This window comes from Pseudopipra pipra, chromosome 6 (genome assembly GCF_036250125.1).
Source record: "Pseudopipra pipra isolate bDixPip1 chromosome 6, bDixPip1.hap1, whole genome shotgun sequence".
In the NCBI taxonomy this organism is placed as follows: domain Eukaryota; kingdom Metazoa; phylum Chordata; class Aves; order Passeriformes; family Pipridae; genus Pseudopipra; species Pseudopipra pipra.
Window position 1 is genome coordinate 14,410,998 of NC_087554.1, and position 25,855 is coordinate 14,436,852.

At 42.6% G+C, this 25,855-nt stretch overlaps 2 protein-coding genes and 1 long non-coding RNA gene across 6 annotated transcripts in view; 1 reads left to right on the top strand and 2 right to left on the bottom strand.

Moving 5' to 3' along the window:
- PIK3C2A (phosphatidylinositol-4-phosphate 3-kinase catalytic subunit type 2 alpha) overlaps positions 1–1,646 on the bottom strand; it is a 51,553-nt gene extending 49,907 nt beyond the window's left edge. For 3 of the 4 annotated variants that reach the window (XM_064657448.1, XM_064657449.1, XM_064657446.1), the window contains exon 1: positions 1,544–1,646. The gene's annotated coding sequence lies outside the window, so the exon portion shown is untranslated. Of the gene's footprint in view, positions 1–1,002; positions 1,021–1,543 lie in introns of those variants that run through there. The other variant, XM_064657447.1, reaches the window with a different exon arrangement.
- Positions 1,647–8,939: 7,293 nt separating this feature from the next.
- On the bottom strand, positions 8,940–19,850 carry LOC135415569 (uncharacterized). Its single transcript, XR_010431185.1, has 3 exons — positions 18,286–19,850; positions 16,668–16,736; positions 8,940–9,388 (listed from the first exon to the last, which is right to left on the bottom strand). It is a non-coding gene; the product is annotated as an uncharacterized LOC135415569 (long non-coding RNA).
- A 173-nt stretch (positions 19,851–20,023) lies between these two features.
- NUCB2 (nucleobindin 2) overlaps positions 20,024–25,855 on the top strand; it is a 29,512-nt gene continuing 23,680 nt past the window's right edge. Inside the window, exon 1 of the mRNA XM_064657471.1 lies at positions 20,024–20,162. The gene's annotated coding sequence lies outside the window, so the exon portion shown is untranslated. The remainder of the gene's footprint in view (positions 20,163–25,855) is intronic.

Below are 25,855 nucleotides of genomic sequence, written 5' to 3' on the forward strand. Positions count from 1 at the left end.
AAGGGCACTTTACTTCCAGTATTTGTCAGTCTCTCTGTGTTTTCTCTCACTGCCTTTATCTTCTATGCAACTTTCTTTCCCTGCCCACTTTCTCTTACTAGCTTTGCTTCAACTTGCTTTTAGAACAAAAAACACAACCCCAAAACACAAACAACAGAACTTGGTGGCAATTATAGTCCCTTTCCCCCCCTCCCACAAATATGCTAAGTGATCTCCAATTTAAGTGATCTCAATTTAAGCAACTTCTCTTTCTCCCAGATACATAATAAAGTTTTTTCCAGGCCCACTCTCAGTGTCAGGGGAATGAAGGACACAATTGCCTTCAAAGACGACAAAGCCAACTAACAAAATACTTTTGTGTGCCTGATTTCATTTCCCCTGCCCCATTTCTGCTTCCCCTTTGGATTCTTCATAAATCATCCACCACTACCACTCCTGAACACAGATTATATTCTAAACGAATATTGCACAATATCTTGTACAAACATCACACGTTTTTTCTTGAATTTTCAGTTCCGTTTGGAAGGAGATCTGCATTAAACACGCGAGGTTCTTATTTAAAACCTCTGCAACTCTCCTCTACCCCAAATCAGTCTGTGCTATGCTCTAGCATCACACTTGTAATAAGTAATACAATGACTAGGAAAACCATCTTTTTTTTCTTCCAAACTCTTTTCTTTTGAGTGCATCTTACGCCACATCCTTTTCCCAACAACAGCATAGCTGGACTGGGAGGTTACTTGTGCTAACAAAGGTGCAGGTATACCGTTTTTATTGTGTTGATGCAGAATAATAAACTCGATCGAGTCAAGAACAGTAAGCCAGTCACACACTTCCATCCATCACTAGTAATTCGGAAAAGCTCCCGGAGGAAACAGCAGAGCTGTTTAAGGATCAGCTTTGTAAACATCCAACTTCTCTGAAACCACAGTAACGCACCAACCCGGGGCAAGCGAACCCCCTCAAAAGCCAACAAGGAGATGAAGAAAAGGAAACGTAAACCTGGTGCGTTCTTCCAGCGACCGCCAAGGTGCCCCCTACGCAGGGCGAGCCTCCCCAAGCTCCCTGCCCCGTGCCGGTGACAGCTCCCCGCACCCCGGAGACTTCACCTCGGGTCCAAAAACCACCTCCGGCACCTGCGGGGCGCGGGCAGCTCCCCCGGACGGCTCCGCGCCCGGAGCGGCGCCTCTCCAGACGCGCAGTTCCCCGCTGGCAGCACGTCCCGCAGACAGAGCCCGCACAGACCCCGAGCGGCGGGGACGGGACGGGCCGTGCGGGGACCGCAACCCCCGGGCCCCGCCGCCCGCAGGTGCCGCCCGGCAGCTCGGGCAGCTCCGGCCGCCGCCGGGGCCGGGGCCGAGCCCAGGCCGGCAGCGGGAGCGCCCCGAGGCCGAAGGGTCCCGGCGGGGCGACCCCCGGGGGGAGCGGGCGGCGCGGGGCACGGGGCGCGGGGAGCAAAGCGGAGCGCGGCGGGGCGGGACAGGGACAGCGCGGAGTCCCCGGCTCGGCCCGACCCGCGGCGGCGGGGGCTGCCCGCGCCTACCTCGGCCATTCCCCCGGTCCCGCGGCTCCCGCCGGGAGCGCTCCAGGCTGCGGACGGCTCCCCCCGCCCCGCCGCCGTGCGCTCACTTCCGCCGGGCGCGCGGGGGGGCGGGCGCTGCGCTCGGACCGGCCCCGGGCCCGGCCCCGCCTCACCTGGGCCCGCCCCGCCCCCGGCCCGCCCGGCCCCGCCCGGGGGTCCTGCCCCGACGCGGGGGTGGCCGAGCCCCTGGGCCGCGGGGGCCGGGTGGTGGCGCTGGGGTGACTCTCCGTCACTTCCTCCCCTTATCGCCCGATCTTCCCAGGAATGCGCGGCATGGCTGGGAACTTGCTCAACGCACCAGAAATGTCCGTCGGGGGCGGGGGGGCCGCGGACACAATGGACTTCCTCAGCCGCCGGGAGCGGGGGAAGGGCCGGGGCGCGGCGGGGCCGGGGCGTGACGCTGGAGGAGCCCCCGGCACACGGGGCTTGGCTGGAGGAATAAATGCTTTCGCCGCTCGCCAGTTGCCGACCCCGGTGGTTTGTTCCGCTGCGTTCTGTTCTGTTCCACTACACAGAATTTTGCTTGGTTTAACTTACGAAACTTCTTATCCGGCACGGGCAGATCCCGGTTGTCAGCTCCAACCTTCTTGACATACCAAGGCTTTTCAAAAAAAGAACCAAATATTTTGGTTTGACCTTCACAATAGCTTCAAAAGAACATAATGCTTTGGGTATCCCCAAAAGTATTGCATGTGGGATTTTATACAAAGTTTAGACAATGGGCCTTTCATAAGATCAAATTAAAAAGTTGTCATGGGCATTTAAAAGTAACAATATGATTTGTAATGTAGATGTAAAAGAGTTCCAGAGGGAATAACTTTATGTTCCATCCACTCAGAGGATACTACTTAAAATAAGCAAAGATTTCAGTATTTTATTCAGCACTTTAGCACACCGAAATTCTGAAAGATACAAAACACTTAATGAAGCGTAGAAGACACATGAAAAAGTGTCATATAAATGAATTAACAAAAATTAGTCAGAAATACATTGCTGACTGTGATTCTGTGTGATTGTATATAAGCCTCACCATTAAAGCATCTAAGCATTCTCTATTGAATAAATCTTGACCTGGCACCAGTAAGGTCAATGAAAGCCCTTGCAGGTGATTTCAACAAGAGCAAAATGTAAACTTGGAAGGCTGACACAAAATGTGTTCCTGGAGAAGCACCATAGGCATGACTCTTTAGTTACACAGATTAAAAAATTACCAGAGTTCTTACTACCCTTGTGATCAGGCTTTTTTCAGGCTGTCAGTTATTAAGAGGAGATATCAATCCTTTCTAGTGCCATTCCAGTATTGACAATCAATAAGCCAATTCTGCTCCAGGTTTGAATACAGTAGAAGAAAACTACTTTTCTCTCAAGCTCCAGGTTTCTTTCCAGACTGTCTGTCCAAATATACCTTCTTTTCAGACTGCATTTTAGAGTCTTTCTCCTGCCAGTCATGTCTCCTTGCCACCTCCTCTGTTGGGCTCCTGTGGTGATCCTGGCCCCAAGAACACTGTGTTTGGAGGAGTTAGTGACCCACATAACAATCAGACTGTGCTATGCTGCCTGGCCTTCAGACCTGTTTTGTCTCCCTTGGCCACAGGATAAACTTTGTAGCCCATTATACTGAGAGTTTATAGGCAGCTCCCACTTGCTACCAGTGATTGCACCATCTGCGAGTCCTTGGCTTTATCCAAAAGTGCAGCAAGATGTTCCCATGTCAATACCCTTTCCGTTTGTCAGTAGAAATAATGGACAATTATTGTCTTGCAAGAGAATCCTGTAACACCTGACATGGGAAACCCTTTTCCAGGGATGGGTTCTGTGGAGCGTGCTGTGCCCACTTGATGCTGCACAGCTGAGGGTTCCCAGCATGTACAGGGTTGTAGGATTATCTGTGCTATCCTCTCTTTCCTCATAGTGCTGGTTGTAATAAATAGCAGTTCAAATGATACTTCACAGAGGCACAGTGCCTTTCTTATTGGGATTGTCAAAGACCAGCAACTCCTGGTGCAAATCAGTACCATGGTGCTTATGCTGCTTTCCCCTTCACATGCAGGTCGCATTAATTGCTCCCAATTACACCTCCAACTCACTGGCCACATGGTTTAGCCCTGGGACAACCATTTGTCAATGTTTCATCCATCTCTAACCAGAGGAGCATTAATCTGCTTAGACTGAACAAAAGGCAGCTGCTACATCCAACAATTTCAACAAGATCATGTTGGAACTAACATGATCTTTAAGTCCCTTCCAACCCAAGCCATTCTATAATTCTATGATTCTACGATCATGACTCTTTGGCTGATCACTATCCATAAGGTTACCTAATATATGACAGTACAAGCAGGTCAAATATGAATTGTACTAGTTGAGATAGGAAAGATGATTTGGTTCATTCTGTGGATTACTGCAGAATTTTAGACTATTATCAACCCTGCCTCCCAGTGCCACAATAACTGTAAGAACCTTCCATGTCTTTCCTTAGAAATTATTTCATTCTTGTCAGAAATTTTTCCTCTATTCTGCATTTATTTTAATACTTTAAACCCATGCTTTTTAGCATTATCCCTTTTTTTTTTCTTTCAAAATGTTCTAAAGATACTTTATGTTAAATAGGTATTGATTTCCTTTTATTGTTCTGAACACAAACTGAATGTGCTGTTCCTTCATTTGCTTTCACAGAATCATTAAGGTTGGAAAATACCTCCAAGATCACCAAGTCCAGTCTTTGACCAATCACCATCTTGTCAACTAGACCATGGCACTAAATGCCAAGTCCAGTCATTTCTTGAACATCTTTGGGGATGGTGACTCCACCCCTCCAATGCCTGACCACCCTTTCAGCGAAGCAATTCTTTCTGATGTCCAACCTGAACCTCCCCTGGCACAGCCTGAGGCCATTTCCCCTTGTCCTGTTGCTGGTTGCCTGGGAGAAGAAGCCAACCCTCACCTGGCTACAACCTCCTTTCAGGTAGTTGTAGAGAGCAATAAGGTCACACCTGAGCCTCCTTTTCTCCAGGCTAAACACCTCCAGCTCCCTCAGCTGCTGCTCATAGGACTTGTGCTCCAGATCCTTCTGCAACTCTGTTGCCCTTCTCTGGAGATGCTTCAGAACCTCAATGTCTTTCCTGAATTGAGGGGCCCAGAAGTGGACACAGGATTTCAGGTGTGGCCTCACCAGTGCCGAGTACAGCGGACAATCACTTCCCTAGTGCTGACACAGGCCAGCACCTTACACTGAAGAGCAACCCCAACATCAGTACTTTTGCCTCTGCTTTCATTGTTTCTCAGTTAAATTCACATTACATAAGTACTGATTACTGGGTGCACTCTAAAGCCAGTACCAGCCAGTTTTAGAAACAGCATTTGTATATCAGATGCCATGCAGTGTTCTCCATAGCTGGGCAGCCAAAATAACTGCCAAAATAACTCTCGAGTGAGAATTGATTGGCATTGGAAGCTCAGGTTCCAGGTAGAGTGACTCTATACCCTAGAGAGTTGAGTCAAGGAAGGGAACAATGGCATAGCCTGCAGACTTGCTTAGGAATGGATGATTACAAGTTACACATTCCCACATGCAAACATGACATCAGTTCTAAAATATTTCTCATACAGGAAGTTATTAATACACCCGTGTAAAATCAGTGCACAATATGTGTGTCTTAGCAGGCTCACTGCCTTGCTACTGTGTGTCTTGTCTGTGATACACTGGCCAAATGCCACAGTAGCTCTCAGGAGACACTGGGTAAAGCTGTATCTTGCAAAAAACCCACAAGTTACTAAGTACCATTCTTATGAAAATTTATATTGCATAACGCAGGCAGAATAAACGAGAGACTTTGGTCAAATATTTGGAGAAAGTAAGCACCGTGCTCACTATGTTGATACTCAAACATCCCAAAAGCATTCCCACACAACATATGCAAAAATCAAATCAACTTGTGTAACTAGCAACACTGACAGTGGCATTAACTGGAAATGCAACAAACTGCAGCTAGCAGATGCCTTTTAAAACAATACTTAGGATACAAGGAAGCTTGATGTATACCTAGACCAAAAGGATGGCTACGTATAACAAAGCTTAACAAATGTGTTTTGGTGATGATAACAATAAAAAACAAAAACAAAACCAAACCAAACAAAACAAGAAACTAACCAACCCCCCCCATCAAAACAAAAAGGAACAATACATAAAAACCCCAAAACAACCCACTTTAAACCCAAAATTTCCTTAATTTTCTTCTCAGCCTCAAATGCTTTCAGGTAAGCTCTTCAGATTTAACAGATGGATGCCTCAATTGAACTACTGGAATTGCTACTTGTCTTTAACTGGAAGGAATAAACTTGATGTCTATTATTAGAACATCCTTTTTCTGAACAAGAAATTGTTTGTAGGAGCACAGGGATTCTTAAAGGACAAATACTTTTCCTCTGGCAGTAGGAAGACGGAGCGTATCGTACCAGGGACAGAAACATTTTCGCAGAATCCATGACGTGTTCCGGAACGTGGTGCTCACTTCGTGCAGCGTGGAAATTCCCGAGCATTTGTTCATCGGGATGCAGATTGCAACACAAAGTTCACCTGCTGCTACACTCTCCGTGGCACACACCATGTGTGGGTGTCTCACTGCCTCGTGGAGCGGTCTGGGGGAATGGCACCGCGAGGTGACAGCAGGGCAGGGGCGGGGAGCGCATCGCTGCGTGGCAGCCAGGTGTGAGCACCCCCTGGAGCAGGGAGCAGCCAACCTCGGCATTGCAATCCCAAAGAACCCTCCTGCGCTTGTCACAGCCAGTGAGCTGTGCTCAATGCTGTAGCCATTCTTGTGGAGGGGAGTCTTCAAAAGCCTTGTGACCTGTGACTTACAGCTATGGAGCAGTTTAGAAACTCCTATGTGAAAGAGAAAGGCTTTATTTGAATTGTAAAGTCCTTTCCAGACTATGCAGGAAAGGAAAATTATGCATCTACATCTACGACTCCAGTGTTAGGCTGCTCTTCAGGATGTTTGAATTAAAGGCAAAACAGCTTAAATTTATCTTATTATATTTTCTTAAAGATGTACATATAAAGAAATTGTTAAATATACTGAGAAACTAAGGTTAACCAGAATAAATACTACAAAAGTCTACCAATCCTCAGCTAATCAATACACTGATGTCCTCAAGGTGACCCCTATGTATTTGAAGGCAAAAAGTTTTAAGATCTAATTCTGGAACAACTGATGATTTGTATCAAAAGTTCAGCTAGGACTTTTTTAGTATCTAAAAACTTTTTTTTCTCTAAAAACCAGCAGAGGGAGACAGGTTCTTTTTTACTCCTAAAGAAAGCAAAAGACTGTATTACTTCCTCAAAAACGACAACTTTAGAAAATTCAGTATAATTTCCTAGATTACTCTTTCAGTGCCTTTTTTTGGGTAATTTTAACTCTAATACTCACTTTTCTTTTTCTTTGTGTCAGTGTTTATCCAAGCTTAGATGGCTCTTACTTAGATCCGCAGATGTTTAGTCAACAGTATGTTCCTATTAACATTTTGCTGTGAATTTCTTTCAGGGAGAAAGGAGATATCAGTGTTAGTAATGAATGAAAGAAAAATTAGGCTGTGGTTATGTTTTTGTTGTTTCACTGTTATGCAACAGTTTGCATATGTTTTCAGCATGTCTAAGGTCTGCATATGGCTCTCAAAATCTATACAATATTAGCTGGCTATATATATGTTACACATTTAAGGATTAAATATAACAAGAAAATTCTGTTCTACAATAAAAACCACAAAACCAGCTGATGATAGTTTCAAGTGCAAGTAAAATATTGTCTTGGGTTTATTTCTTAGGACCCAGGTCCTGCTTCAGTAAATTTAGGCATTAGAAGCCAAAATATTACTACAGATCTTGGGACTGAAACTGTATGTCCCATACAGTTTAGGCAACATTCTGTACAAAATGGCATGACAGGGCATACATTTGAAATTCATAAAATATTTTTCATATTCACACATATTTTATCAAATAAGCTATGTCCAGATGAGCTATTAGAACAGGGAAGTGAAACAATTTGACACATTTCACTCCTTGTTTTTCTGTAAATACTTTGTGATAACTTTTTAATCTACTTTTTTTTCCTCATATAACTCCCTTTTACAGGTGGTCTATTTAATCAGAGAAGAAATTTCAATAAATGTTTTTTGGATAGAGTGTGTTCTATGTGATATGCACGATTTCTATAATTTGAGGGTTTTAAATAAAATGAAGCTTCCAATAGTTCCTAGAATAGGGTGGAAGCAGGAGAGTTAGAGAACACATGCAGGAACTGTGTCAGTGCTGCAGTGTGCTCAGGAGGTACCGTGGGATAGTTGTTAGTCTGATGTATGCTGTGGTAAGGGCTATTCATGTAAGAATGATGCCAGAAAAACCTGAGTGAGAAACTGCGGGCAACAGGATGCGTGCCTGGAAATAGCAATCATTCCTTGGGCAAAGATAATTGAGGTAATTGAGAAGCCTTCTGGCATTTAAAATCCCAATGACAGCAAGTCATGCTTAATGAGACATCCAAGGACAGAGGATGATAAAACTTCATATTGACTACCCACTTGAATTATCCTGTATCAAAGAGTTTAAAACAAACAGACCAGCACTACCTGCAGGGGTCTTACACAAGAGACTTCCACGGTGATCTCTTTGGAAGGCTGCTAAGAAAGAGGCTACAAGGTCTTCTCCCAGCTGCCCAAATTCCTGCAACTCCATGGAAGATCCAAGTCCTCCCTGACAAAAGCTGGTGTTTCCTTTGTTGTATAAGTTAATTGCGTGAAGCTTCTTGTAGTAACTCTGTGTTCATCAGCAACACAACTTCACAGTTCTTTAAGCATTTCAAGACAATGGAAATATTCTACTATTATAAAAATATTGAACAATTCCTTATGTCCTGTATTTATTTGTAGTCAAACAGTGTATATTGGTGAAAAGAAATTATCCTATCAAGTACATTCAATGAGGTGTTTTCATATCCCCATCCAAGTCTGGATCTGTCATGGCTCTGGCCCTTAATCCTTGTATTTTGGTATACAGTTTTTTGTGGTTTTCATAGGGGAAGTTAAGTACTCAATGTATTTCCTGGAGAACATTTGTAAAAACAGTTTTCAAATTAAGGGTCAGTGATCCAAATTCAACAGATTTTATCTAATAGATATTCTGGAAGCAGCAGAATTAATTAAAAATCCCTTAAATCCTTGCCATTATTTTTTAATTGGTAAATAGGCATCTTTTACTTAGGAATGACAGTTACATAACAGTAGAGCACTGGCACATTATTCAAAGGGATTTATTGCTTTTCTTTGCTGCTTACATTCATGAGTAGAAAGACATCCATGCTTGAGGGTGTCTGGATAGAGTTTTAATGAAAGTTATTTCTGAGTTTGGTGGAAAACTTTTCCAGTGGGATTGCAGTAGTCAGCCCCCAGTGGAAAGAACCCAACAACATTAGAAGCCAACAACATTAATACGTGTCACAACTCACTCAAACAACTTGACACAGAGCTTTTGTGTGTGGGAGGAAAAAAAATGTGTGTTCATGCATGCACAACTCACTGAGAAACTTCCAGGAGGAGGACAGCTGATTGTCACACCACACATTTCTGGCCTCGTTACAAACCCAGTCTTTGTGGATACTCCATCCATCAGAATAAATGAACTTTGCCTGGACTGAGCTTGTGCACCCAGGTGTAGGTGTGCAGAACATGCTGGGAATGTCCTTTCTTGTCTTCCAAGGTGTCAGAGAAATCACCTGTCAGCAAACCTTCTTGGGATCCACAGTCATCCTTCTGCAATGAAACAGTGACACATCAGGCTACAGAGAAATACAGCACTTTGTCCTAAGTAAGCAGAGCACAGGCAGCATTGAAGCAATTAGAAGTATTAATGTTAAGAAAACTGCTTATTTTCCAAATATAATTATAATATGAAGTTTTGAATACTAATTGGCCTTTGCTTGAGAAATATACTGAAGAGTAGCTGAAGGATATAGATAAAGGAATGACATCTCAGAAATGCCATTGGGTAATTCTGCCCATGATACCAATCTAACAGTGCAGCAAGTATTTAAGTTAATGTGCATGTGTGGTGAAAGTATAGAATGGTTTAATGACTGTTAGAAATTACTAAATGGAAACATTTTTAGCTACCTCATTTTAACTAAATCTCAAACCTTTCAGAAAAAAAATGATTTAATTGTGTATATGTCACTTGCAAATATTACTTCTAATAGAAGTGAATATTTAACTAAATCCCAAGCCTTTCAGAAAAAAAATATTAAACTGTGTATATGGCACCTGCAAATACTACTTCTCTTAGAATACTGTATAGTGTTTTGGGAGAGCAGAAATTAATCATTCCAGTCAGGAATCCATCATTAAGCATGATCTTGGTTTTGTGTCTAAATCAATGGAAATTCTGCTGTAGTTTCACTGAAAGCATAGCCTTAAACCCCCAAAATTATCTTTGCTTCCTACCACTAAAACCAATGGAGGAATCCACCTGCAGTGTTTTGGCATCTCCCAAAGGTTCCTGGATGAATCCCTAACTCATGAAAGCTTTGTGTTAAAATACCACACTAATGAAAAGTTAGATCCTCCAGCTATTTGTGTATTCTCTGTTAGCAAGGGCATCCTGTCCTCCTTAGTCTCACATTACTTAAAACAAGTCCAACTCTCAGTTCTGAGACTGTGAAGTAAAGTGCCCTCTGCCTATCTAATATTAAAAACCTTTGAAAATCCACAAGGTTTAAGTCAAAAAGGCAGTATTTTTCTAAAACCTGGTGACATTTAAAACCTGAATAATGATTAACGTGCTAGTCTTATAAAATGGCCCAACCATGCAATGGTTCTGGAACATCTTTCTAGAGCAGCAGAGAACATGCAGTACTGATCATCCCTGATCTCTCTCTTTGGTTGAGAGAGACTTTAATAGCTTGTTCTGAAGACAGACAAGAAGTCGACTTTTTTTCAACCTCGAAAATATATGAAACATACCCAGCCCTTTAGAGAATTCCCTAGGTATTTTTAAGTATGCATAACAGCTTTCACTAAAGGGAGAAGGTACAGATGTGAAACAGATGGGGTTCTTTTTTTCCCTAAATTTATTGCAATCACAAATGCAATGCAATTGGCTAAAATAGTCTAAAAATCCTATTCTCACATCACAGTTTCGTGAGCTCTGGAGTCAATGCACTGTTTTTCTAAGGAAAAGGACAGATAGCTTGACAGCTGTAGAGGGCTTACACTGAAGGCATTTAAAGAATCCTTCTTTAATCTGATTTTAGTAGAAATTAAGCTTTACTCATTTTCTAGTCTAGCACCAAAATTGACAGGGTTGATCCCATGGATAATTAAAACATCCCTGGGAGTTTGGAATCTGTTATGGCCGGTCTTAAAAGGTATTATGTTGCATTCAGAAGAAGGAAGGAACAGAAAGAACCAGAGCAAAAAGCTTAAACTATCTGTTTCTGTGACAGTGGGTATCATAATGTAATTTGTTAACATTCCATCTGACCACTCAATAAAGGGGATTTGCAGCAAACCCTGGAGTATATTTAGCCCCTAAAAACCAGGCCACACGGTGGGATGTGGTTAAGACCAGAGCTCAGATATCCAGCTTCCCACAGGCTCTTCTGTAAGTATTAGATTGTCTCCAGAAAGTCCCTTTTAACCCTAAATTACTTCAGAAATACTTCAATCTCCTTTCAAATATCACAGTTCAGAGAATTCACTGTTTGGAGTTAGTGAATAACATTTTTCCACATTTTTAATTTTTTCCCTCTCTTAATTAATTATATAGGTTAGGGAAACTGAAATAAGCTTGCTAGGTTATTTCACCATCTACCATTTTAGTGACTTGGCCCCAGTCATTTAAGATGAAAACAGACTTTTACAACATTGAAGACCCTGCCACTCATTAGAAACCATTAGTTTAAAATTAAAGAACAAATATTGCATTATTCTCTCAACTAAGTGCACATATGGAGATTAGGGAGTACTAATAGAGCATGACTGGCACCTTTGCAAACTTAGGACTTCAAAGGTAAATACACTGCCTGCCTAATGGCAAAAGGCAGACAGATGTGATGACAGAGGTAAAGCTTGTATTGAAAGCTTTTTTTTTTTTTAAAGCCATGTTTAAACCATATGCCCCTCTGTGATCATTAAGCACTGGAAATTAATGTTTTGGACTGTTGTAGTAAAGGAGGATTTAAAAGAATCTGATGCTGATATCTTCACTGGCTTTGAAAACCTTGAAATTAATAACTAACTTGACTGCAGTCTATTAGTCACACTTAGTGGTATGCAAGTCAGATTATTTTGATGCAAGACATCAATTCTTGCCCAAAATTTGAGCCCTATGAGGGACCCTATATCTCCAGTCATTAATATGAAGGAAGTTTCACCTTTACCAGATGATAAAGTCTTAAGACTGCGAGTATCTAAAACAAATTTGTGCAGTCTCTTCAGTTGGTAAAGTTTCTTAAAACATCATAGAATAGTATTACTTTGAAAATAACATAGGAAATAATATTTGTTTCCATCTCTGCAAGTAGAGTCAGTCACTCCATTCGGCATGGAGACTGCATGATTTTTTGGGTAGGTTGGGGAAAGATGACCCTTCAGGAGGGTTTGAAGGGTCTCCCTGTGTTCCTTTGAACAAGAAGTTTTAGCGAGAGGCTCAGACACACCAGAGGAGAGATGAAAAGGGACTGTGGTGAGACATGCCTTCCAGTCCCCTGGTAATGGCCATTTCTTAAGTGAAACTATACACTTGCATCTTGAGGCTCACAGAAGGAGTTTGATAACACTTCTACAACAAGGAACAATTGCAGAGCGCTTTCAGATTGACTGATGAAAACTTTTACCTTGTATGTTACATTTTTACTGGGGGAGGGGATAAAATACGGAACTATGTGGGAGTGAGGCAGAAGATGTGACAACATAAGTAAAGAAAATAAGGTCCAGAAGAATTATTGTTGTTGTCCTCCTCTATTTTACAGCTCAGTCTGTCTCTCAGATATTTCCATCTCCACTCCCTTTCACAACCGTAAACACTGCAGGAACCACAGCAAATGCCATAAAGAAAGGCTGTATTAGCTGCCTTTAATCCAGTGTCAACACCAGAAAACTGGGCAGCATGTAGCTAACCAATGCTAGGAAGATCTTAGGTGTTAGTTCCCAGGGCAGTTTTTCCACTTCTAAGTTGTATCAACAGGTTTTGAATTTTATTGGCTTTTTATATCCAGTGTGGCTGTTGCTCCACAACCTGTAATAACTTCTTTGCTTCACAATCTATGGAACTCCTGGCTTAATATTTCCCTATTTCACAAACTAAGTATGAACACTAACCACCATAAAATATTTAATACTGAAACTGCCTGTAAGAAGAAATTATAATGTGATGGTCATTTAGTTGCACAGTTAATTCATGTTGGGTTTCCAAAATTATTTTAAAGGCACGACTATTCTTTTTCTATCCTTATTTAATTTCTGATTCTGCAAAAACATATTCTTGAGACTGTTAGTTGCAGAAGTATATGGCAATCTAGGTTTTTTTTTCTCCACAAGGTTTTCTGTTCCCTTTGCTTCAAACCGTCTTTCTCCTGCTTTCCCTCCCTCCTCCCCATGCCAGGAATGGATCAGGCCAACCACATAACTTGTCATCCAAATTAGATACATTCGGTAAAATTACTAGTTAAGATACAAAAGCAAATGTCTACATAGAATCAACCTTTTGAAATAAACCTCAAGCTATGCAACAAAATGTTATACTGATCTGTTAGTTTTCCTACTCCAGGATATGTAATTGCTTTTGAAAGCACTTGCATTATGATTTATTTCCATTCCTCTGTGGTAGGTAGAAGACTGTATTTCCATTTTCTAGATACAAGCTCAGCAGAGGCAAGAAAATTACAAACAATGCTCTTTCAAATATTCTCACCCAATCTTATTTTTATGAAGAGTTTTGGAAGTGAGGAAAAATATTTGCAATGCTGCATTAAACATGCATGAATTAACAAAGAATAAAGATCAGTGGTTGATACAGTACAAAGGGAGACAGAAACAGAGTGAAACAACTTTTAAGCTACTTTTATGTTCAGCTAAGGTTTATGTAGGTCAATGCAAACCTTGCAAATTCCCCTCCGGCACATCTTTTGTAGAAATCTCTCTTTAAAATTTCATCAAAGAAAGGAAAAGTTGGGATGATGTCCCTTTCTGTAACAAAGTAGCTCCTTGCCACAGATTATTTACACATCTTGCTCATAATAATACTTCTGAATAGAAAGTGTTTCATCTCTGATATAGACAAAATGTTTCCTGATGGCCAGGGTCCAAAACAACACAGGATGGAGCAGAACTTGCAACCATATCCTCCCATTCCTGTAACATTCAAATTCCCTCAGCAAGTTTTTCAGGAACGAGATAACGTTAGGGCCCAACAAGGACATCAACAATACTTTTTAATAAATACTTTTTTCTTTTTCAATGTGAGAAACAAATACACATGCAGTCTATACCTCATTGTTCCACTGAGCACATAGATACACTCGGGTGTTTTGTTTTCAATTTCCAAAGCTGTCAGCACCATTCTACAGATGTCCACAAACACACACATTTCATTTCAGATGTAATCAGATGTAACAGAGGATAAAAGGGTGCTTCACACTGGGCAGGGTCTAGAAAGACTGGGGAAATGGCTTCCAGACCAAAATGCTCTTGCTACCCTTTGACTCAAAGATTCAGTCTTTAGCACATTCCCCATGGAAGAGTAGCAGGGGAAAACATATAGACTAAGTCTTGCAATTAAAGATAAACTCTCATCAGGAGCGGCAGGCAGAGCCTTCTTACCCTTCAACAGATCAACACTCCCACCAAACTTAGTGTCATCTGTGAACTTAATGAGGGTGCACATTTAAAAACTTAAAGGAAAAGGCAGACCTTTGGCTTGTACAATTCACGGCGTCACAAGGTAATAGCACTTTCCATCCACAGTGCCTAAAGAGCAAAACTGCACTTTTCACAACATGCATAGGAAAGGGAAAAGTGTGCCCTGGACTTTAATCTCTTAAAGATAAATCAGATCCTACCTCATCTTTCTCTGCAAAGCAGTTAGAAAGCTTATACTTTAACTTTGATTTGCAATCCAAAAGGTGGGATAAATTCAAAGAGCAGATGATGGTTGAGAAATTGTAGCATGCAATACAAAGGGAAGACAGGCAGCAATGTTCAGCATGTACCTCTGAATCTGCCACATGATTGCATTGCTTTTTTCCTGTGTTATGAAAAATAGTGACCATTTCTATTTACCTTCATCATGCCACTCTTTACTTTACAAGGGTAGACCTTTATGTCATACTTACCATAGAGATGTACAGTGGATTTATGCCACAATATAACAATTCTTTTCCTTTCATACTAGTCTTTTCCTAGCAATTCCATTCCTCCTAATACTTGCTATTTTGACCTCCACTAAGCACTGCACTAATGTTTTCACAGAACCTTCTTATTACACATCCACTATCTGAGCAGTAAGAGAGTTAGTCCAAAGCTTGCCATTTTGGGTTAAAAAAGCCAAGACTGCCATTTCTTCAAGGCAAATCAGTTTACATTACTAACATATAATTTATTGCTTCATCACTCAGCTACTGAGTATCATCAGACACTCTGCAGATCCAAAGTAAAAGCTTTACTTGCAATGTTATTGCTCTAAGTAATTCCCTGTCATCAGCAAACTTTCTCACATCATTTTGTACCCCCCTTTGGGAACATCTATGATAACACTGAAGCACAGAGACCTGATATAAATTCCTGGGAAACATCACTGCTGACTTCTCTCCACCCCACGTTAGTCCAAGGTTTATAAAAAATAACAGTAAGTAAAGTCCCCAAACCCCTAAACATCACAAGAATAAAGCCCACATGTTGACTGCTCCTTTTTTGCCCTGCAATAACTGAGTGATAATCACATGCATATAATTACAACAAGACAGAAGCAGATATAATTTTAAAAGACAGGCATTTCTTAAAATTACTACCACAATCTTGTAAATATCTTGTTGATACTTAGCCTTTGCCAAAAATTCAGATGCTACTTATCTGCTTTGCGGAGAGAATGGCGTTATAGAAACTGCAGATAAGTTAAAAAAAATACAATAAAATGTAAAGAAATATTGATTTGCATGGGAAATCAAATAAAAACTGCATCAGAAATCAAGTGCTACCTTTTCCTTTAATGAGACATTTCTATTATTTCTTGCTGCATGTGAGATTTGTGTCATACATATGCACTCTATGTCCATTACCACAAGACTTTCTGTTCTACTTTTAAAGAGTATTTCCATTACTGGAAATGAGAAGCCAAAAAAGTGCTGTAAGTGATACACTTCCTGCTGCAACCACAGTACCCTACTTTTTACTTCCTGTTTTTCTTGGTGTCCGTTATTATCATCTCATTTTCAAGGCACCCTCTCTTCAGTTAAGAGTATCAAAATTGCTTGTACCAAGTTACAAGTCTTACCTCCTTCTTACACAAGATATCATTCCTCTTCTGTCTTCTCTTTGTGATTTCTCCATGTTGCTTCAAGTCTAAAATTATCCTCGTGTCCTGTACCAGCATTAATACTTTTCTACACCTTTAGAACAGTTCTCCCTCAACTTACTCTATACTTGCCTTCTGAATGTATTATGGGTCTTGCCCCAGTTCTAACTCAAAGTATTTTAGAGGAAGATTGTGCCTGTTTCTCTGAATACATCTCCGTCTGTGTTACTGAAGTAACTGTCAGACATGATTTGCCCCAGTGAAGCCATGTTGGCTGTTAGCAATCACCTCATTTTCCATGTGCTTTAGCACAGTTTAAGAGTTACCATCCTTGGAGGGGTTGTTGACACAGCCCCAAAAAGCTGGGGATCCACCCTACCCAGAGGTTCTCCACCCTTCAGTTAAAGCAGTTAAAGGAGCCTGACATGAAATAGCCACATAGTTTTTGGAGAGAGAAAAATAAGTAGCACGATTAACTAGGCTACAGTACTTATCAGCTTGTGATTGGGAGAGGGTGAAAACAACCTGAAAACAGTTAAAGCTGTGATTGAAATCTTCTCCACTCAAGCAGCAGGCCTGACAACAGCATGGGGCCTGTGAGGAAAAAAAAAGAAATTATTATCTTTCAGCAGCTGGTTATTTGTTTCTAAAACTACAAAATCACAGAATCATAGAAGGAGTTGGATTGGAAGGAACCTTAAAGAGTATCTAGTCCAACCCCTCTGCAGTGAGCAGGGACATCTTCAACTAGATGAGGTTGCTCAGAGCCTATCCAACCTGACCTCTACATCTAAATGTACATCTACAACTTCTCTGGGCAATCTGTTTCACCCCTGTTTCACCACCCTCATTGTAAAAAACTTCCTCCTTCTTTCAAATTTAAATCAACCCTTCTACAGTTTAAAGCCATTTCTCCTCATCCTATTACTATTACCCTACTACCCGCCCTTGCAAAAAAGTCTCTCTCCAGCTTTCCTGTAGGCCCTCTTTAGGTACCAGAAGGTGCTGTAAGATCTCTGTGGAGCCTTCTCTTCTCCAGGCTGAATAACCCCAACTATTTTAGAGGAGACAGATAGCTGGAGAACAGTTGCATCTCCAGGAAAACCAACTAACAGTCACCCTGATCCTCACTGCACCCATCCTGCGCACGGACACGCTGCACTGGCCACGCACACGTGTGCACTACACCAGCCTCAAAACCTCTGGCACCACCAGCAGAAGGGCTTTGCTCGAGCCCCCTGGCACCACCCACCTGCCTGAACCACATCTCTCATTTGTATTAAGTATCTCCCAGCTCTTCTGCAAAGGCAGCATCCAAGGAAAACTCTGCTGAGCTGCAGGCATGGAGGGGAGCAGCTCCAACAGGTCACCTCCAGGGTCCCAAGCGTGATCCTCCCTGTGCCAGTGCCCTGCTGCTCCAGGTCCTGGGAAGCACATCCCACCCTACCATAACCCAGGTGGGACGGCTGGGAGGGTCAAGGTTACCAAGGAACAGTGGGAGGAGGAAGCAGAGGCAATGGAAGAGGAAAAAAATTGTCCCTCCTGCTGTGCACACCATTGCCCTTACTTCCCACAACCTGTTCTGCTGAGCACAAGGCACACTGCACAGGAGTCCCCTTTTCCTGTCCGTGCCTCACCCACCTGGACACTGTGGGGGGCTGTGTCACAGCCTTGCTAAAGTCACAGTAAACAGCTGTCACTGCTCTCCCCTTGTCCCATGAGGACACTCCTCCAAGCAAAGCTCATGTTGGTCCTGCCACAGCTTGTCCTTGGGGAAGCTGTGCTGGGTGTTCAGTGATGTCACCTTGCCCTGCAATGTGCCTTCAAGCCACCTTCTGGCAGGCGTCTGAGAAGGGCAGGTTCTTCCTAGAAACCTGCTGGAAGGTTCCCACAAAGGACATGCCTCCAATTATTCCAACAAGGCAGAGAGAGCTCCTTCTTGGAATGGGCAAACAAGAGGCCACAAAAGCTTTGTCCTTCATACAGGCAAAGAGTAAGGGTGCACCTCTAACTGAACCCATCCCCACTCCCAGGTGCCTGCCTCTCCCTGGGGCTTTGTGCTCTCCACGCTCCAAGGGTGGAGCCGAGGCACGGGGAAGAAGAGTCCATGCAATGCTTGGCAATTGGCAGTTCTAGTGCTCACCTCCCTTTCCTTCTTTCCCTTCTCCAGTGGCATGTCCGGATGCTTCGTCCCCTCTCATCCACTGTCCAGCACGGGATGCTGCGTCGAAGGGGTGTCACTGAGGACCCCTGACTCCCTCAGAATGTTGTTGCCACGGTGTCGCTGAGGGGACCCCAGGCACAGGATGAGGAGGGTGCTGAAGCCAATGGCTCCTGTGCAGAGATAGAGGGTGGTCCCTGTGCCCAAGGGACAGCCAGTCTCACACAGGCAGCACGGCAGGTGGGAGCGAGACCCACGAGAGGGGACCTCAGTCCCCATAATCCTCATCCTTCTCCCACATCGGGGCATCTTTCAGGCCACAAACTGCCTGCAGGTGACTAAATTCCAGTGCTTCCAGGTCCCCAAAATGACAGTCAAGAAACTGGTAAAGAATGCTGACTGACCCCAAAACTCTGTTTCTAAAGTGAACTGTAGCGTAGGAAAATGATTTTCTAGTCTGTAACAGTATCTTCTTGAGAGAGGGAAACATCCAAGTAGTGTCAGCCCTATTACTTTAACAGCTTTGTTACCACAGATGTCATCATAGGCAGTTTACAGCCCCATTTTATTTTACCTGCGTAACCCAGAAGCTACAATTTCAACCACCACTTTGGACCCATTATAACTAAGTCTCAACCCTGTGGCAGTTTTGAGTTTCTTCCCTAGGCTGAGTAAATCCCACAATAATTTATTTTTTCTTCTGATTTGTATAAACTATTGCAACAGTTTCTTAAAAAAAATTAACTTGTAGATGCTTATCTTGTAAGTTAGAGTAACAGAAATACAACGCACAGTGATAAAAGTTCTTCAATAATTTGTACATATCAATACATCTCTTTAAATGGGAGTACAGGCTCACAGTATTGAGACACCATCACTGCTTATTCCAGAAATTGGTATTTCATAGGAAGTGCAGTGCATTTGCTATCACAGCTACCATTTACCTACCCACTAAAACCAACTTTTCTGAGTATTTTCTGAGCACTTCTAGTGCAGAACAAACGCCTAGAGCATACAGAAAATAACTGCCAAAAAACCCCCGCCCAGATACCATACTCTGAAACCAGGCAGGAATGGAAATACACAAATCAAACCTTACACAAATGTGCAAGCTGAAAATAACTTCCTAAGTTGTTTGATCTGCATGGATGTTAAGACTTTTCTCCCCTAAGAGGAAGGGAAAACCAGGTCTGAAGGCTCAAATGAGTGAAAAGAAACAGGAGAAACAAGAAGTGTGCCCGAAGATACATTTTCGAATTTCTACATCCCAGCTCACGCCTGGACAGGGAACAGCAGGGATTTACTGCGACGGAGAGCTTCGCACAGGGTACCACGGGGCGTAAGGCGCGAGTTGTCTCCCGAGGTGCAAGGACAGTGCCAGCGTTCCCTCGGAGGATACAGGGGACCCACCGAACACCCAGATCTCTCCCTCCTCCCTCGTCCCTCTTATCCCTCATCCCGTATCCCGCCCCCGGTGACGTCAGCGGCGCGCGGCCCGGCCCGGCCCCGCCCCCGCGGCCCCGCCACGTCCCTGCTCGGCGGCACGCGCGCGTCACGGCGCGCCGGCGGGGCCGGCCGGGCCAATCGGGGCGCTCCGCGACGCCCGCGAGGGGTCAGCGCCGGCCAATGGCGGCGCTCCGGGGGGCGGGCGCTGTGCCCATGGCAACGGGCGCGGGGCCGCCGCGGGGCTGTCGCACCGCTCCGCCCGCGCCGCGCACCGAGCGCCGCACCGAGCACCGCACCGGCAGCCGCGCCGCTCGGGGACACCCGGGCACGCTTCGCCCCTCGGTCCCCGCGCTCAGGAGGTACCTCGGCGTTGAGAAGCAGCGGCTCCTCTCCCGCCGCAGCGGGACCCAAAGGTAGCGCCGCCCGTCCCGGTGCCCCCGCCGGTGGCGGAGGCCCTGGCGGCGGGGCGGCTACCAGGTGGGAGGCGGGGTGGGGTGCGTGTCGCGGGGGTCTCGCCGCCCTCCCGCCTGCCGGGTTCGAAGCCAAGGGGGTCACGGTAGAATCGCGGGGCTGCCTCCCGTGCGGGGCAGCGCAGCTGAAGTTTTCCCGGGCGGCTCCAGATGTGTGCGTGTCCCCTCCATCCCCCGATCCATCCCTACGGCCGCAGGTACCCGCGGATCCGGGCGGTAGGTGAGCTGCAGAGCGATGTAGAGCGCCAGGGGAAAGGAAGGCAGAGCTGGCAGCGGCAGCAGCTGCAGCGGGAAAATGTTGGGTGGCTGGTAATTCCACAACCGCAGGGGAAACTTGGGCAGGAGACTCGACTGATTTTACTAGAAAGGGCAGAGCTTTTCGGCCTTACTGTCATAGAATCACACAATGGTTTGGGTTGGAAGGGACTTTAAAGATCATCCCGTTCCAACCCCCTTGCCTTGGTCAGGGACACCTTCAGTTAGACCAGGTTTTTTAGAGCTTCATCCAACCTGGCCTTGAACACTTTCAGGGATGGGGCATCCACAGCTTCTCTGGGCAACCTGTTCTAGTGATTCATCAACCTCACAGTAAAGAATTTCTTCCTAATATGTAATCTAAACATGTTTTCTTTTGGTTTGAAGCCATTCCCCCTTGTCCTGTCACTACATGCCCTTGTAAATACATCTCCGTTGTCTCTTTCCTGTAGGTTCCCTTCAGGTAGTGAAAGGCTGCAATTAGGTCACCCCAAAGCTTTCTCTTTTCCAAGCTGAACCATCCCAGTTCTCTCAGCCTTTCCTCGTAGGAGAGGTGCTCCATCCCTTTAATCATCGTGGTTGCCTTGTCTGGACTTGCTGCAGCAGATCCATGACCTTGTGCTGGGGACCCCAGAGCTGAATGTCTTACTGTACTATTACTGTAATACTACTGGAGGAGCTCCATAAAATACCCCAGTGCTAGGCTGGCCACTGCACTCAGAAAATATTCCAGAAGAGGAAAAAAGTTGAGATATGGCTGTAGACAGGTAACATTTTTTGGATGAAATGAATATGTCTGAGGTTTTCAAAAGAGTTTGTGTTTGGCAACACTTTTTAGGAAGCCCATAGGAGAAAAAAGCCTCTGTTGTTTGAGTTGCAAGTATTTGCTGTGGACAGGTAACATCCAGTAGTTTCAACACGAGGCCATCACATATGAACAATGAAGCACCTGTGCACCCATGGGATCAACTTCAGTGTGGAGCTTCTGTGGGCTTTTCTTTGGTCATTTTGTCTTCTTCCACTCTGAAGAAAAGTCCTGTGGTTGACTCAGTATTGGTGCAGCTCTACTCTGAATTCCTAAGTGACCATCCCTCTCAACCAAACAGAGCAGCACGGGGAAGATTCCTACTGTGAACACTGGGTAGGAAGGGAAGAGCCATTCAAAAACTTTGAACCTAGGTTTTATTGTAACCTTTATGGACCTCTGCTTAAGACTCACAGATAGTTTATGGGAGAAGCCTGCATTTCTGTGAGCGCTTAGGATTCAGTTGTATCTCTAATTGTCATTTGCTACACAATGATCTTGTGCAGTCATAGTGCCACGTCCACCATGACTGCAGATTACTAACCTAATTACACACCCTACCTCCTACCCGTGGTTACCTTTTATTCACCACTGTAATCTCTTGGATGGCAGCAGTATTTTATTTCAGGATAAGAAAGGTAATTATATAAAAAAGAATAGCATAAGTCTATCCATAAACAAATTGTGTTGGTGTAGAACAATGTGAATCTCATTCACTTCTAGCCAAGGTAGTTAACACAAATAAAAAAACCCAGGGAAACCAAATTATAAATTAATATTGCCCATCGGGTCTGCTTAGAACTTATATTAGTAGTTGGATAAAAAGGCATGTGGTATAAATTTGTTTGATGCTGTAATACTGCTTGAGCTACATTTATTTGGAATCTGAAATGGTATTCAGAAAACCCCATCAGGCAAATAAAACCAAGCAACAAGAACAAAAAGAATTATTCTTTTAATAAGACTAAAGCCAAGTTTTCATACCTTGGCTGGATAGTACTGGCAGTGCTGCTGACGTAAACTTTCTGTTCGTATAAGCCAAGTTAAAGGCTTTCTGTCAAAAGCTGCACCCCCCTAATGACACATATGTAAATGAAATGCTAGCCATGAAAGGGGAGAGCAGTAGTCCTCTGAGAAAATAAAAAATGTAAAATACATTGACTCAAATGTTAGAGATGTGGAAATATTGATGCACAGTTCTAGTGCTGCGCTGACTAAAACAAACGCACTTTACATAAGAAAGATAAAATCGTTTACTGTTAAGTTAAAAGCCTCTATCAGAGCTGCCGTGATTTGAACTCTTGTGCACAGAGGTGTTTTATCTAGTGAGGTATTGTGCTCTTGGCTGTTTGATTGCTCAGTAAGCAGAAGAGATTTCTCTGAAGTTCCTGTTAGATACATAGTAGACACAAGCCCTTTGGGTAGGGGTGTGCTTTTATGTAGCTAAAATCATGACCAGGTGCTAATGCCAAACCGAATGAAATCAGAGGCAAAATTCATGTTCATTTCAACAGTTTTTGCTCTTACGTACTCTACGTGATTTGACAGTTGGAAGAATGAAAGAAACTGCATTTCATTAGAACATTTCATTTTAATCATATTAAGTTGTAAATATTATTCTTCACCATAGGTAATTCATAAAATATATACACCCTTTTCATGATTGCATTTCTCCTGCTTTATATTCTTTATAAAACAAGAGTGGGACATTTATGCACATTTGGGTTCCTAAGCAAGTAAAAATCAATGGGAATTAGCAAATTGCAGACATAAATCTCATTAGGCAGCTATCATTAAGTGCCTAAATATTTTTTTTAAATCTGGCTCCACATCATTAGATCTAGATTTATTCTGGATAGTTATTCTGTATTTTTTTTTTTAAGGGGAAAAAAGTACTTTGAACTCCTGGGGCATTCAAGGTTTACTTTAGCATCATCATTTGTTGTTGACTAGAGCAAAATGCATATTGTTAGAATAATTGAAATACTTTTTGATTGGAGATAGAGTTTGAGCCAATACATTGGTTGCATGTAGTAGCATATTTGAGGTTGCTTTTACGTAAGTACTGACAAAATTGCCATTTGCATTTATGAAAAAGGAATTTCTGACATTCCAGGTGTGCCGTTGTATTATGTTCTGTGTGGGAACTGAAACTATAGTGCAGGAAGCTGTATTTCTACCAGTAATTTATATTTTTTTATTTGCTTTTGAAGTTGATAAGATTTTTATCAAGTATGTATTGAATTCAGTACAAGTTTCTGCTTGACTAATGGCTTCATAAATCTTTTTCTGAGCCAACTTTATTGGAAAGAATTGATAAAATCAAGCAAGTTGCTTTGAGAAACAAGAACTAATATTTCATCATTCTTCAGTTAGTAAGGCAGCTTTGTAGACACTGATGTTTTGGTTTTTTGAAGCAAGGATAGGGAAGTTCCTTGGAGGCAGGTGCTATTATAAATGTGTATGTGTATTTGTGTGTGTGCACACAGGTTTTTAAATAATAAACAGTTAACACTGCAACAAGAAGAAAAATAGTTTTCAGACTTTACTTACCGCAGAACTAAGCACATGTAGCAGCAGATGTACATTTTGGTTCTATGCCACTTTGGTTTTGGACATACAGTTGTATTGTTTCATGATATTATCTTACATTGTTATGTTGTTTCAACATAAAATTGCTTCTTTCCCACTCCAGCAGTCATAGTTTGTATTGCTATATAGTATCCCCCAGCATTTGGGTGACTCATTTAATAAAGCAGCTGAAGTGCATTTTTTAAAGGGAGGTTCTGTCAGCAAACATTGTACTGGGCATGGTCAAGGCATGCTCTCTTTTCTGGGAATCTGAACAAAGAAGCTGTATCATCAGCCAGCTTTTAGCTGTAAAGAGAATGAAGCAACTGAAGTGCAGTGAAAAAATACAACAATTCCAGTTCAAAAGAAAAGAATTTAAGCAAAGTAAACAGGATGAGAAAAAAGGATTTTGCTGCCTTTATGTACTTAAATGGTACTGTTTTATATAAAACTATTTACATGAAAGATCAAAATACTTCTTTGAAAAAGTAAGGAACATCCCCTGGTGCAGAGAACTGAGTGGGATGGGCTCAAACAAAAGATTAGGACAGCATGTCCAGTGTGAAGCCTGTTGGATATTGGCTAGAAAAAAAAAAAAAAACAACATCTGAATCATAGTGTTAGTAGACAACTTTGACAGAAGAGAAAATAATACTTGAAGGATAATGAAATACTCTATATAATTATATAGCAATAATAGCTAGCTTGTAATAGTTAATAGCTTGCATATTAACTTATTAAAGGATGAGTTTTCATTTGGGAAGGGAAGTATGCAGGTGTTTCTGTATTTTGAGTGTTAACTTGTAAAGGGAAAACTACTGCAGCCTGTAGCTATTTCCCTTTTCATGTCATTTGCTGCTCATGTCTTCAGTGAGCAACCTGGATCTATGGACTGATGACCCGGTGAAGAGACACCTTCACCACAGCCAGAGGTTTAGCTTAACATTGTGAGCAGAAACAGGTTTTTCCACTTGCTTCTCAAAATTATTGCCACATTTCATCTGTGCTAATGCCAGATTAACTCATTAGACAAACAGTGTGAAGAAAATGCATTAACTATTGATTCATTGACTTTGTCCTTTCTTAAGGTATGATACCTTACAGTGTCTGTGTGGCAGCTCCTCCTCCTGAAAAAACTGGGAGGATCTAACACTGGTGTTTCCAAACAGAAAATATGGCAGAAGAATAATCTGTTTCTGCCTAATTTCAAACATTTACTGTAAAATTGGTTTATATATTTGCAAATAATTTTTAAAGAAAAGGAAAAGCCCATGTATCAATAACCGTTCCCTGTTTAAACTGTGATATATGGGCAGGTATATCACTGTTTCAGAGAGGTGAAAACAGATTCAAGGTGCTACATTGCTGGCTCAGCCTGCTGAAGGAGTACATTACATAGCTCAGATCTCATTCTAGTACTGAGGTTAGAATATTCTTAGAAAGATGAAAATCAGTAGATCTATTTTATCTGTTTCTTGTTTGGGCTTTTTTTTTTTATTCAGCACTGCCTATGAAGATTGTTCATTTCTCTGAATTACAGGATAAAAATAGGAAGTCACAGTACATGACCACAGAGAACATTGCTGTCATCCTGCACGTCTGCACTGTGTCTCACACAGGTTTAATTACTTCCATATCAGATATAGCAGGCATATGTAATATTTTTTTAATAGGTAGGCTTATTTGTGCATTATGTCAGTATGGATTTAGGTTTTCATTGCCCACCATGGTACACATGGCTTTGGCAAGTGCAAATGTACAATATGACATTTACAATGTTGCACTATTCTTGCTTCATAATCACTCACCTTACTGAGCTTCTACGTATGCACCCTGGTATCACTATATGGTTTTGCATATCTCAATTTTAGAAAATTTGGCATGGAGTGTTACTTCTTTGCAAAGCACAAATATGTTTTAGGAAGGTGATGGAGATGTCAGTACCAAAATGATGTTATTTTCTGGGCAATAGGTGTTAATGAAAAGTAAATTTTGGGGTTTGTAC